General features: G+C 38.6%; 1 long non-coding RNA gene across 2 annotated transcripts; it reads right to left on the bottom strand.

Annotated features, from left to right (window-relative positions):
* Positions 1-2,267: 2,267 nt before the first annotated feature.
* Positions 2,268-7,984, bottom strand: LOC107824763 (uncharacterized). 2 transcript variants are annotated; one of them, XR_001656934.2, is made up of 4 exons: positions 7,766-7,984; positions 7,578-7,662; positions 6,156-6,260; positions 2,268-2,589 (listed from the first exon to the last, which is right to left on the bottom strand). It is a non-coding gene; the product is annotated as an uncharacterized LOC107824763 (long non-coding RNA). The 2 variants fall into 2 exon arrangements; XR_001656933.2 differs by having other exon boundaries at positions 7,578-7,972.
* Between the last annotated feature and the right edge of the window lie 7,642 nt (positions 7,985-15,626).

Raw genomic sequence — 15,626 nt, 5'->3', positions numbered from 1 at the left:
CGGACTTGCTCGTGCGATCAAATCATTAAATGAACATCAACAACTATGAATTAAACCTCAAATTCATGAAATCATTCAAGAACATCAAAATTTTCAATTTTTCAACTTTGGGTCCGTTTTATACCAAACCAACTCCAATCTTTACCAAATTTTATAGATTTATCTTAGTTATTATTTCAAACTTGTACCGGGCTCCGGAACCAAGATACGGACCCGATACCATCAAGAACCTTTATATTTTCCAGAAAATAATTTTCTTAAAAACTTTATTTCTCGGGCTTGGGACCTCGGAATTCGATTCCGGGCATACGCCCAAATCCCAAATTTTACTACGGACCCTACGAGGCTATCGGATCACGAGTCCAGGTTGGTTTACTAAGAATATTGACCAAAATCAACTTTATTCAATTTTAAAAGTAAATTTCCTTATTTCACTTAGTTTTCACTTAAAAGCTTTCCGGAAACGTGCCGAACTGCGCACGCAAATCGAGGTGAGACGAAGAGAGGTTTTTAAGGCCTCGAATCATAGAATTTACTTCAAAAACAAGTGATGACCTTTTGGGTCATCACAGAGACAAAAGGCTGAATGTGATAGTTTAATAGATATCAGTCATCACATCTTTGTAATGGTATCTCATCACAGTAGTATTTATCATATATAAATACCTTATGTATATCTGTTTGAATTATGTGTACATGTAAATGAGAGGGTAAATATAGGCTTCAAGGGTAGAGAACTTTTTAGTTTTCTAAATGAAATTAACTTTCCCATTTAGACAGTATAATCCTTAATAAGATTTTGAAAGAATATAAATCAAAGTACTTCAAATGGAAGTATCACAGTTCTTAAACTGATTTCAATGGATTCAAGCAACATTTTCCTAGACAAAATACTCCAGATTCTTCACAGACATCTAGGACACTAACAAAAGTGGCAATATCAAGGCTCAACCAATCCTCCGTATGAATATAATGTATATAAACTTAGTTACCTCTTTACAAACCGTTCTCAGAATATTCAAATATAATTAACATCCATGAGAACAGATTCTCAGAGAGCACTTTTACTAAACCTCAGCAGAGCGATCTCCATTATCCCATTTTTGCAACAACCTGAGTTTATTATAATTTTTAACTTAAATCCACAATCATCCAATCTACAATCAGATTCATTAAATAAGGTACAGTTTTGATAAAGGAATGAATCCAATATGTAATAAAAAATATATTTTTCGTCATATTTTAAATTTTTTTATCCTCATATAAATCATAATATTATTATGCTTCTTGGATTTCTTTAAAGACCAGATGATATTGGCGTAGTTACCACAATGAGCAACAATTTAAGGTGGATATATTTTCAGGATGAATATGGAAATCAGCCGCCTACTGACAGAAAAAAAAAGTATAGCTTTCAAAGCGTAGTATTCTACATTTTTAGGTTCCTAGAGCGGTCATGGATGCTACTTCAGGATTCAAATATAATGACATAACAAAGTCATGGGTGCTAATTTAGGATTCATTTCAGCACAAACATATAAAATTATACTGGCATTGCTCATATGAAAAATAAAATGCCACTCAAAGGTCCAAAACAGTATAAAATAATAGTACTAAATTTGATATCGGGATAACCTTTTTTATGTTGTCAAGAGTTTAAGTGCACCACCGATAAAAAAATTTGGACAAATCCAACATCCTCAATTACTTAACCAGAATGCTTCGAAGTGGATAATATTTTTACCAAGTAGTTCGTTTTCTGGAGCTCATAGTCAGGATTATTTGGAATGGTATCTGGTGCAATTAGCTTTTACCTTCTTGCATCATACAATTTCTTTAGTTATACCTCTCTCCATATTTTCTCTCCGATAAGAAGTTGTATCGGTCAAGATAGATATCAGTATATGGCCCAAGACAGTCATTCTTGTGCTTTGGGGACTTTTAGTAACAACTTATTCTTCGCATTATATTTGTTATAAATCCCAAAAATAAATTGGCTAGATTTGGTAAAATTGCTTCTAAATAATTCCTTGTTTTCTTTACCTCTTTTTAAAAGTTCTGAAAAGCAGCAAATATAAATATAAGTGCACCATTTTCAACCTCCCAATTAGAAAAGACAATGTATGAATCAAGCAGAGTTACACACACATCTCGTACTCATTTTTCGACACCGACTTGGTATTTTTAATGAAATCTTTCGACTTATACATAAGTTTTCTTAAAAGAACATCTCAACCACAAAGCATAAAAGTGGTCCTGACATAATATAAGAAAAAGAAGAAAAACACCATACTATTCTATAGTTTCCATTGTACATTAATACACAAGAATAGTGAAATAATCTTTTGCACGAATTTCTCAACAGAATAATTGGTGGATCAGTTCTAAAGTAAGGGGTGCTAATATTGCATGGTGATACATATAAAAAAGGTAAAGCTGGCAACTGGTAGAAAGTTCAAGAGAAAAGGATCTCACTTCATCATAGGATGTCATGCCATCACCAACATTCGTTTCTCCCTTCTAAGCCAAATCACATTTTTTTCCTTTGCACTATAACCATTGAGTCCTTGAGTTCAGCCTTTATTTTCACTGTTAATATCATAGCAACATCAATGATTCAACAACTTTCAAAAACATAAAAAGAAAATAAATAATTTGGAAGCAGGAGTCCCTGACATACACAATTTATCAAGTTTGTTCAAAAGAATTACGAAATTTAAAAACATAGCAGAGGGGAAAATATCTATTCACTCTGAAAAAATACAGTTATATCTAATTTTCTCATCCACAGAAACCATACAAATACACATGCAAGCAAATGGAATACTATTTTCAAAGAACATCGAATAAAGTTAAATCTTGAAATATTTTGTACTTAGCTGGTGGCTCCTTGTAGACACCGTAATTCAGCTTCATTAGCTAGAAATAGAAGTACCAACCGGCCAATTTTTGGAGCAAACCTCTCTTCATGCCATAGACTCCCTCTTATTGATGTCATTACTATTTTTGTTCCAGATAGCATTTTCCGAGAAATGCCAGATCCGAACAAATAGGCATAACTCAGAATTTGCATACTATTGGGAAAGCTAGAGAAATTTTATATGAATGCAGAAGCAAAGGAAATATGGAGGATGAGTGACAAAAAGAAAAAGAAATTAGCTTTGAAGTTGAATATTTTGAACATGAAGAAGACCAAATTTTTGTATGTTATAAGTGAAGACATCTGGTAGAGTTCCGATGAAGTTCCACTCCCACAATTCTCTCTCTTTAAAACCCTAGGAGAAGATAGCAGTCCGATTTAGATAAATTGGAGACGTGCTGCTATTATATGACGTTGGGAAGGACGTGTGTCAATTACCATTAAAATAGGCCAAACTCTACGGTACAATATACATTGCATTTTGCACAATCAATAAGTGCAGTGTTTGTCCCACCCAACTGTCTCTTCTAATATATATATACTAGTAAGGTTCAGCCCGTGCCCAACATGACTAATTTATTTTCAAGAAATTTATTTTAGCAGCATCTACAAAAGGTATTTGAAACTATTTTCTCTAATACATGTGATGAAGACCTTTGAAGATAAAAAAAAAAGTTTGAACTTTTCTCTTGGGGTGGAGTAAACTGCAAATATAAGGTTTCAAACGCCAAAGGATATAAAATTTGCTTGTTTGGATAAGTGTGGAAGACAAAGTAGCAGCACCAAAAGGATTCCCAGTTGAAACATCACTTAACAGAAAAATTAAGCTAACACATGTAACTGAGATTGTTCTCATCAACTTCTCTAACCAAGGCAATCTTTATGAATTCCGCAGCACTTCCAAATACATGCCTACCATCTATTAGTCTTATTCCCTCTTTCAATGTGGCTCCCACTTTCTCCATGCTTTAGTTTTGCAGCAACACATCTTTTTACTACAACATTCCTGTGCAATCTATTACTATGTTGCCATTCAAACTTGTAATGCAATGCCTAAAAATTTCAAATACCTGGTGCGACAAAAGTATGATGTTAAACCCATGTCTAGCTTCTCTTTAACATCCTCTTTTTTAATATAATTTCTAGTTGCAACAATAACATAAGGATTAAGATAAGATGCCATATCCATTGAAGCAGTCCATAGAATGTCAATATTGGAGCATTCTTGCGGCACTTTAGTCATGATTCTGTCAATTCTTCTTCTTTGTCATGGTAAGCACTTACGAACTGCATTCATCTTTCCTCCAGATTAGAAAGACACATTTACAGTGGGAAGACAAATGCTTTAGGCCAGATCCAGATCCATATATATATATCCTATGCCTTCTCAAATCACCAAGATGAACAACTTCTAAGATTACAACCAATCAGTTGTGATTTTCATAGAAGTAGAGTGGTAAGATCATTATGTTTTCTCCTAGGCAATGACAAATAAGACAACATATGGTCAACTGAGTCCTGCAAGTTCTCTTTCTAGTGAAGGCATATCAAATACGCAAGAGCATCATGTTCTTCAAAATTAAGCAGCTTTATTCTAATTACATCCCCCCACTTTTCAAAATTTTCATATTAAAACTTTTCTTGGAAGGTTCACAGTGATATGGGAATATAGATTCCAGCAGGAGCAGCTTAGATGTAAGTATCATCATCCACATGACAACACAGAACTGTTAGCTCGGGTAACCAAATGCCAAGTCATTTGTTTAAGAATTTAATTTTATCAATAGGATTCGAATGGGCATCAATTTTCAAATACAACATAGGCCACATTGTAGATAAAATTGTTGCAGTTCACATTGCAAGTAAAACTTTTGGAGTAAATGGGTTTTCTTTTAAAGATTTAAAACTACCAGAACTATGTTATTTTAATAAATAGTATATATTGTAAGAGGTTGTCAAAAAGTTGGTGTTATCTTCATAAAAATGCATTCCCAAAGTTCAAAACAGACCTGGAGTCGTTGATCTCCATAGCAATTCAAATGGAAATTATCTAGTTATTGATCTTAAAATAATATCAGATTAATATCATGATATTCATACTGTGGAATACAAAAAGAAAGAATATGGTTAGATAGCTCAAATAAAGTAGCACATTGTTATTTTGGTGCAATTGTGAATGTGAAGTGTGTTCAGACAATGCTCAAAAGATAGCAAGACATATATCAGACATACACACACTTATCATTTTGGATGTTGGTTGCTCAAAGTTGGAGTATGTGCCTGCTTCATACGCAATCTAGAATAATGAACACTTGACGACACCTCAGTCAATTGTTCAACTGCATGTGGACCTACTTATCGATTTTAAATTGTGCATTTAAATTATCAGCAATCAAGAGACAAACTAAAAGCTTTTTAAAAGATAAATAAGAACAACACAAAAGTGTGATCTAAAAGGCGAGTGATATAGATTAAAATCTCATTTCAAATTTAATATATAAATGAAAAGGTTTGCAAGCCTGAGCAGTGCACCTAGACTGTTGCTTATACTGTGTAGAATGACACAAAAAATTAAATGTGATGGTTTAATAGACATCACATCCTTTTAATGCTATCTTATTACAATAGTATTTATCCTAGTAAATACCTTATGCTTCTATATATGATTAAATTATGTGTACATTTAAATTAGAGGAAAAACAATTTCTTGCACCATATCCTACCTATCCCGAAGGAAAGTCTCCAAAGTGGGATTGTATATTAGCTCAGTCTCCAACGAAGAAGGTCGAGGCATGCTTCAACTTAGCCCTATGATCTGTTAATTCATCTTTTTTTGAGGGACTACACTATATCAGAGAATGATTAAGGTATGTGCCAATAGTTTTTTATTAAAAGAGAGGTTGGTTCTTTAAAAAGGGCGCCCTCCTAATCTCATTTTGATAGGAAGAGATATTGATAATTATCCCAAGGAGGCTTTATTACTCAGTTGATAGATCAGGTGAGAAACTTTTAGCGCTTTCTAAATAAAATTGAGTTCCCGATTAAGATAGTATCCTCAATAAGATTTCCACACCTAGCCCACATATATCACAATAGTAAAACTAATTTCCGTGGAATCATGCACTCGTTTCCTAAACAAAACACACCAGATTATTCACATGCATATAGGACAAACAAAAGTGACAATATCAAGGCTCAGATAGTCCTCCGTATGAATGTATATTAACTCAGTTACCTCTTTACAAGCCCTTTTTAGAATATCCAGATATAATTAACATCCATGAATCAAGATCCTCAGAAAGCATCTTACCGAACATCAGCATAGCTATCTTCATTATCCCTGTTTTGCAATAACATGAGTTTATTATAACCTTAATCTTAAAAGCACAGTAATTTAATCAAAAATCAGATTTATTAAATAAGCTAAAGTGTTGACACAAGAAATGAATCCAATAGGTAATAATAAATATATTTTTCTTAATATGTCAATGATATTATATTTTATTCTCACGTAAATCATTGTACTATTATGCTTAACAACAATTTAAGTTGAATACATGTCCCTATATAAATTTTTAACGCTAAAAAAGGTAGAAGAAAAACGTAGAATCACGCAATTTCATTTATCTAGACAGTCTCAAGCTATCGACTTTCATGGGTATCCTATCCGTGGAAAGCTCAAATCTTCTAATGCCTTTGCAACTAAGATAGTACCTTCATCTTTCAATTCATTCTCAGCAAAGTTTAACTTGGTAAGAATTTGTTTTACAGTTATACAGGTGGGCAAAGAAGGAGAAGGTTTGATGGTGTTGTCTTTCTAAAACACCAAGAATTCAACAAATTTATTAAGGGCATTAGCAAGAGAAGTGAAGACTTTATCCTACAAATTCAAGTAACTCGGGTGAGATTTCAGTTAAGTTTGACAAACAAACTCGATATGACTTTGCTCAATACAATTTCAGCTTCCTCATAAACATCTTTCATGCCAGTCAACCCCCATTAAGTTGGTGCATACTCCAACTGCTTGTGAAAGATAGTAGATGACGCCCTTATCGTCATCAGATTCAAATCATTGTATATGAACATGATATCCTCCACTATTGGAGAGTGCTTCACAAGTTCAGAGATAGCAATAACGCCCTTATCTCCTCTCATGTTATTGTAAAAATGAAGGGCCCGCAGTTTTCCAGTCGAGGGAATTAGTTCGCGCGCTACATGTGCTCTAACCAAACCCAAAGAGGATAAGGAACTGAACTAACAATATCTATGAAATCTTAGACATATGCAAATCAATGATAAATCAAAATATTCATATATAAAATTGGGTAGCAAAATAGAAAACACCAAAGAAATACTCATAAATACAGAAGAAGACAATACGAACAGGATAGGACGAAAGTAGGAACCAAATTAACACCCAATTTCCCTCCCTAAAAAGTCGAATGAAGCATGTTCATGAGGTTGTTATTTTGGAACCAATTCCTTATAAATGAAATACCAATGTGTCTGAAGCTCATACGTACAATTCATTTTTTATATATACAATAAGTATTGAAATACCAATTAACGAAAATCATGACATCGATATGAAAAATTAAAATAACCTAAAAAAAAGTTCTTAATAGTTTGTTCAGGAAGAAGAAAGTTCATTCATTACCTCTCAATATGAGCCGCCGAGAGATTACTTAAAAGCAGCTTCTTTGCAACCTTCACCGTTTATTCCTCTTGCACCCCAAAAAATCCTATGTGTGTTTCAGTTGCTTGATCACATTGAATTTTTACTACCCCAATTTCAAATCTTAGGTTAAAATTTAAAATTTCATTAAAATAAAAGAAATTACTCACATGCAACACTTCAGAAATGTGTGATATCAGACGAACCAAGAATACATATAGAAAAAGAATAGTAAAACAAAGCTTGGAGTTAACCAAGACCCAAAAAGAAAATTAACAACAAAATGAAGAAGCGGAAAAACCAGAGAAGAAAAAGTGAGCATATTTCGAAGGAGGAAAGCAGCGAAATGACTGATATTGAAGTGGAAAAATGGGATCAATGAAAGTGGGAGACAACAACAACAACAACAACAACAAGACACTGTAATCCCACAAGTGGGGTCTGGAGACGGTAATATGTACGCAGACCTTACCTCTACCCGAGGAGCAGAGAGGCTGTTTCCAGGAGACCCTCGACTCGAAAAGGCAACAAGGGACACTATATTAGTACTATCAATATACTCATTGTGAGCACGCGATTTTTGTTTCGCACGACAATCGCTCCAAAAAAAAAAATAATAATAATAATTGGCCCTGCTGTACAATTTTGAATTTCTGTGCGGCACCTTGTTGATTTATTTGTGACTTCGGCCCATTTTTATTTATTTACTTTATTAAAAATAAAATTCAAAAATATATGTGTCCTGCATAATTCAAACCGTAATCCGGTCGTTAAATAGAAAATCATGAATAGGCATCTTCGTCCGTGATTTTATTTTGTTTAACTTTACTTGTTTGAAATATTTTAGTGTGCAAATAATTGTATTGAGTGTGTATTTAATTTTAATTTAATTTTTGGCTTAGTTTTGTTTTAAAAAAAAAGGAAATAAATAAAATAAAATAAAATAAAATAAAATAAAAAAAAGAAAGGGTCCCTTTATTCTTCCGGATTTGGGCCAATTTTAACAAAATTGGCCCAAACAAACAGCCCAAGACCCAGGCCTGCCCGGTCCAGTCCAGATGATGCCCAGAGAGAGTTCAAACGACGTCGTATGGATACAGTTTGATCTGGGCCGTTGATCTCAGATTGATCAACGGCCAAGATCACATTTCCTATACCCACGAACAGAACCCGACCCGTTTCCACCCGGACCAACCCAAACCCCCTTTAGTTGAAACGACATCGTTTCCCCGAGGCCTTTAGATCCAAGCCATTGATTCCAGTTAATCCGATGGCTGAGATCAGCCGCGTATTCCATATATAAGCTTATAACCTTACCCTGCCCCCCCCCATCAGATACCCCAGCTCCCGTCTTCAACCTCATCCCCATCAAACCCTAGAGCCGCCCCTGTACCCTCCACCATGAAAACCGGCGGCATGGACGCCGGTGACCTTCCCCTTAACACCCTAGAACCCCCTTGCCATCCTGAACATGAATCCATTAACCCTGTAGTTCGAATCCCTCCCCACCTTCTCGAATATTCATTTGAAGATTCGAGTCGAAACTCGATCTACACGGTTCAACCCCAGCTTCACACCAGATACTCCCCAGACCCCCCTCGTGACCAAACCATACTTGGTTTGGTCCGAATCTGATCAGGGAAGCCTGAATCCCAGATCTAAGTTTGAAGGTTTTGTGTCCTTCGTCACTGGTTCATACCGGTTCAACCGAAGAGATTAAGGTCTAATGGATTTCAATCAAAGTGTTTCTCATCTGAGAAACACTTCGATTAAAGTCCATTCAGCCTTAACAAAGTTTGTCCAAATCCGAGTTCAAACTGTTAAACTTTTCAAGTTTTAAGGTAAGTCTGCTTTCTTTTCCTTTATTTGTTTTTAGTCCGTGTGATTTGTTTTAAAAGACTGTTCATATTTGTTTTAATTTTATCAACTTTTGTTTGTCCACTTTGTTTGAACCTCTGTGTTTGTCTGAATCCCTCTCCTCCTATTCTGATAAGGCATGCGTATTGGTTGTATTCCAAATTTGTACTGACTAACTGATTCCTCGAAGTACAATTCTATTTTAATCAGTATAAGTCGAGTCATGTGTCCCATACTTCTGAATGTCTGATTTTTGGCTACGATTGTGTATGTTAATGCTAATATAGTCGAGTCGACATGAGTCGTCAATTAGTTTCAACTGTCTGAGCATAGTAAATCGATTTGCTTCTGTTGAACATTTGTTGAATCAATTAAGAACCAATTTTGTTTACTTATAGCTGTTGATTTGGATCAGTAATGTAAAAGGGATGTTTGGTTTAAATGCTGAATTGGAGGGCATGTGCACTCTTGCACAGCATTTGCATTGGTGCACCTCATGTGCATTGGTGCACCTCATGTGCTTTGTGCACAGCCTGTGGCCTGCATAAAGGTCCTTGTTTAATTTTAAAATGGTTTGACAACATATGTTGTCAACATATCCTACTGCCCATACTTGCTTTTAGTTAAATAAAATGGAAAAGTTAAATCTGCCAGGGAATGATGGGGTTTTTATACCTAATTAACTAAAGTGGAACTGAAAAAGTTTAAAGGCACATGGGAGGGGTATGGTAATAGTCAAAACAGGCTGTTTAAAAGGGATAGTGTTGAGGCCTATAAGAGGAGACAGAAGGGGGAGATAAAAAAAAGGAGGACTGACTTTGAAGGTTGTAAAAAGAAAAGCACACTGTGAGGAGTTTGGACAGGAGAGCTGAAATACATACAAAATAGATACACATAGATAGAGAGAGTTTAAGGGATAGAAGGGATAGAACCAACAATCAGAAACTTTCTCCTCCTATTATTACTGGGATTCAGTTGTTCAACTTGTTCGAATCAATTCTGATTCTTTGAAATTCCAGTTGTGTCTATTAGTCGAGTGTTTTCATTGGTTTACTACTGGTTTGGTCTTTCTGGAGTTCTGATTCTATTCCACTGGGTGTTGCTGTTATTTGGCTATTGCTTTCTATTGGCCATAGTTGCATCTCTGCACTCGAGTCTGTTTCTTGCTGTATTGTTTTGCCTGCTGCTATTCTGCCCTGTTGCTACTGATAGTGATGTTACTGCTGCTGCATTTGTTCATTGTTACTCTACTGATTGCCCTTTTCTTCAATTGCAAATATTCCCAGGTACACAACCTTTGAACCCTGTATTGTTGAAAGTTTGAAGTTGAAGCAGTAATAAAGAAATGAACATCAGTTCATGTTATAGCATTGGTGTAAAAAGATAGTTCAAATGTTATATATATATATAATAAATAAAATAAAAGGAAAACAAAAGAGAAAATGAAAAGAAAAGAAAAGAAAAAAAAAAGAGGGGGAAAGACTAATAAGAGAAAATGCCGGAATGACGCATGCTCTCGTAGAAAACATATAGTAATCCACTTAACTGCATAGGTGCATCATGCCCAACGTGAGATTAACTATCTATTATTTGCTGCAAAATTAACCGTGCGTTTGTCATTGAGCATTTTCCCAGGGTTTTTGAAAAGACGGTTGGTTTGGTGAAAGTCTGGCATCGCACTCATACTTCACGAGGTCAAGGAGAGGTGTTCAACTACCTGTTGTTAGGACCAGAAGCAGTACTCACACTTACTTCACCAGGTCAAAAGGAAGTGTGGAAATGTCTTCGGAAATTCCATTGCAAACAGTCCCCGTCTCTGAGGAGAGCTCAATCTCAGCCGTCCTCACACCTGAATCCGCAACTGCGGAGGAAAATAGGATCCTACGGCTCCGCATGTTGGAAATGCTGGATGACTGGAACAATGGGAAAGAGCCGCCAAGTGTCGTCCCCGGATTCCCTGAACTATTCTCCAGGTCAAGTGGGACTTCTAATGTCCCCATAAATTACCCTGCTACCCTATTTGGGTACCCAGCCACCTCCGCCTTCTCTGCAGGATCACCTTCTGAGCCTCATCCCCGAATGTCGGCCACTGATGCAAGCATGAACATCTTTACTGCATCGCCTTGCCCAGCTACGGCACAGCCTGCCACGTACAAGCCAAGCCTTGACTCATCCTCTTTTACATTCCAAGCACCGTCATTCTCAATGGAACCAACTAGGTTCGCTACCAGTACTAATCCTCTACCGCCTCAGTGCGAGCTTGTACCAGGGCAGGATCAGAACCCCAGAGTTGTAGAACAAAATGAGATGGCCAAAAGGATGAGAAGCCTTGAGCAAAGCCTGAAGAATATGCAAGGATTGAGCGGGCAAAAGAGCGTCTCTTACGCCGACCTATGCATGTTTCCTCACGTACACCTGCCAACGGGTTTCAAGACCCCCAAGTTTGAGAAATACGATAGGCACGGTGACCCCATTGCACATCTTAAGAAATACTGCAACCAATTGCGGGGAGCCGGCGGAAAAGAAGAACTGCTAATGGCATACTTTGGGGAAAGTTTAGTAGGGATAGCTTCGGAATGGTATATGGATCAGGAAATGTCCCGATGGCATATATGGGATGATCTCGCCAGAGATTTTGTAAAACAATTCCAGTATAACATCGACATTGCGCCAGACCGAAACTCTCTGTCGAATTTGAAGAAGAAGCCTTCGGAAAGCTTTAGAGAGTATGCTATTAAGTGGCGTGAACAGGCGTCGAGAGTGAAGCCTCCCATGGATGAAGTGGAAATGGTCACTACCTTTCTCCAGGCTCAAGAGTCTGACTATTTCCAGAACATGATGTCGGCCATGGGTAAGCCATTCGCGGAAGCGATCAAGATTGGAGAGATGGTGGAAAATGGGTTGAAAACGGGAAGGATTTTGAGTCAAGCAGCCATAAGGGAAACCTCCCAGGCCGTCCAAAGCGGGTCTGGAGGAACAACAAGGGGGAAGAAGAAAGAAGAAACGACTATGGCAACCTCTGAAGCAAGGGAGTATCGTCATCCCAGACCCCATTTTCCGGAAAGAGCCCCACAACACTATTACCCCCATTCAAATTCGGCATATGCTCATCAACCTTATATGGTCATGAATGCCCAACCTTATAACCATTCACCACAACAAGCCAACTGAGGCCCAGCTCCACCTCCCAGAAATCAGCCTCTTTACCGCAACCACTATAACCCACAACCCCCGCAGAATAACTACCGCCCCCAAGAGCCACCTCGACGGCGGACTTTTACACCCATCGGTGAGTCATACTCAACTTTGTTCCCAAAATTGGTTCAGTTGGGTTTCTTGCAACCCATCCCTCAAACAAGGCAAAACCCGACATCTCCTTCTTACAAAGCCGGAGTCAGATGCGCCTATCATTCAGGGGCCGAGGGACATGATACAAACGACTGCTGGTCATTGAAAAGAGTGGTCGAAAATTTGATAGAGCAGGGGAAAATAGTGCTAAGGGACGAGGAGATCCCGAATGTAACAAACAATCCATTGCCCGCTCACAATAATGGGCCGCTGATCGGCATGATTTGTGAAGACAAAGAGTTCGACCCTGCTTTGAAAGCCATAATTTCCATTGTCGACACGGGGAAGAGGCCTGAAATAGACCAAAAATCAGAAAAGGGGGAGGAGGCCAAGGTTGCAGAGAGCAAGTCTGAAAAGAAGGTGGAGAAGAAAGTGGTACCAGCAAAGGGCGGAGTTCTTTACGTACCGCGAGGTCAAGTTGAGAAGACGCAGAAATCCGGGATCAAAAAGACAAAACCTATGTACGTGCCAAAAGGGGCCTATGTGGTCCGGGGGACGATTCAACCACCTCGGCTGAATGAGCCAGTGATTATCGGACGCGTGCCACAAAAGCCAATGACCAACCCGTCCACAGTGCCGTGGAATTATCAAAAGACTTTGGTAATGTACAAAGGAAAAGAGGTCATGGGAGAATTTCCAGAAAATACTTTCATTGGAGAGTACTCAAATACCCAAGAACTGAACAACGCCACACAAAGGCGCTTTCCTCCAAAGAAGCCTGTGAGTGTTGAAGAGGCGGAAGTGTTCTTCCAACAAATGAAGATGCCGGATTACGAAGTGATAAATCAGCTGCGCAAGCACCCTGAGCAGGTGTCCATGCTATCATTACTGATAAGGTCGGCCGAGCATCAAAAGATCTTACTGAAGACCCTGAATGAGGCATATGTGCCGGTTGAAACCTCGTTTGAGCAATTAGAGCGGATGACAGAAAGATTCTTCGCCGTCAACCAAATCTCCTTCAGCAAGAACGATCTACCCCCGGAAGGAGCAGCACACAACAAGGCTTTGCATTTAACAATCAAATGCGAGGACTACTATGTCAAGCGGGTAATGTTGGATGGGGGTTCGGGTGTTGACATTTGCCCGCTCTCCACGCTGCAAAGAATGGAAATTGGGACCGAAAGAATCCGACCCAACAACGTCTGCGTAAGAGCTTTCGACGGCATCAAGAGAGATACCATGGGAGAAATAGACCTGCTGCTAGTCATAGGACCAGTCGAATTTCGAGTAACCTTCCAAGTGATCGACATGGACACATCCTACAATTTCCTCTTTGGAAGGCCTTGGATCCATGCGGCAGGAGCCGTGCCTTCCACTCTTCACCAGATGGTGAAGTTCGAGTATGAAGACCAAGAGATCGTGGTCCATGGGGAAGACAAACATGCCATTTATCGGGACCCATCCATCCCGTATCTTGAACCGAGAGAAGGGAGCGAACATACGGTCTATCAAGCTTTCGAGGTGGTACTGGCAGAGCAGCACGAAGAGGGAGTACCTTGCCCCCAGCCTTTCTTGTCCAACGCTTCGGTTATGGTGGCCAAAGAGATGATCCGACACGGATTTAGACCAGGGAAGGGACTTGGACGAACCCTTCAGGGAATAGCAGAACCCATTACTTTACCAGTCATCAAGAAACCTTTTGGACTAGGTTTCAAACCTACTCCAACAGACGAAAAATGGGCAAAGAAAAGGAGAAATGAAGGCTGGAAGTTGCCTCAACCGCTGCCGGGTTTATATGCGACTTTCGTCAGGCCAAGGTACGCTGAAGAAGAAGATGATGAGGTCTTCACAGCTGAGGAAATCGAGGAAATATGTGGGGCGATGAGAGAAATGCTCTACGAGGTCCACATGGTTCAACCAGGTGAAGGCACAAGCACTGCTGAGATGCTGTACATGGGACCGAACGCCCAACTTCAAAACTGGAAGGCCACACCATTCCCGACTAGACGGAAGTCCGGGTAGACCTGCCCTGCCACCTTTCCTGTATCACAAGTTATCCCCGGGACATAACTTGAACGTTTTCTTCTTTTCGATTGTTGTTTTGAATTCCTAGTTGTAAACATTGTTGTCTTCCAACTTTCCAAAAGAAATATACAAAAAAAATCATCATTGCTTTCCTATTCTTTCTTTTGTTCTGATTTTTATTACGTTTCCTCTTATCTTCCTTTTCAGTCCTAATAATGCGGCTTTAAATATGACATGCTTGCGAACTTCACGCCCAGATCACAATGAGCTATTTAACTGCGAATTAATGAACCCAGAACCAGAATATGATGCGGAAGAGGCTTTTAGGGAGATAAACCGAGAGTTGGAATATTTCAAGAATAAACCTAAGCCAAATCTGAATGACACTGAACCGGTAAACTTAGGAACCCCGGAAGAAGTCCGGGAGACCAAGATAAGCATTCACACGGACAAGAAAACGCGAGAGGCGATAATTCAACTTCTTCTTGAATTCAAAGACGTGTTTGCCTGGTCATATGATGACATGCCGGGACTAGGTGTTGATCTAGTGGTTCACAAATTGCCGATTCATCCCGATTGTCCTCCAGTTCAACAAAAGCAACGAAAGTTCAAAACTGAGGTCAGTGACAAGATTATAGAGGAGATCACCAAACAGCTGAAAACGGGAGTGATCCGGGTAATCCAATATACAACATGGTTGGCGAATGTGGTTCCAGTACCGAAAAAGGACGGGACAACTCGGGTATGTGTAGATTACCGAGATCTGAACAGAGCAAGTCCTAAAGATAATTTCCCGCTGCCTAACATCCACATCCTCGTTGATAATTGCGCCAAACACGAGATACAGTCTTTCGTAGATTG

This window comes from Nicotiana tabacum, chromosome 10 (assembly GCF_000715075.1).
Source record: "Nicotiana tabacum cultivar K326 chromosome 10, ASM71507v2, whole genome shotgun sequence".
NCBI lineage: Eukaryota > Viridiplantae > Streptophyta > Magnoliopsida > Solanales > Solanaceae > Nicotiana > Nicotiana tabacum.
Note: the sequence above shows the minus strand (reverse complement) of the source record. Positions and strands in the feature narration are given on the sequence as shown.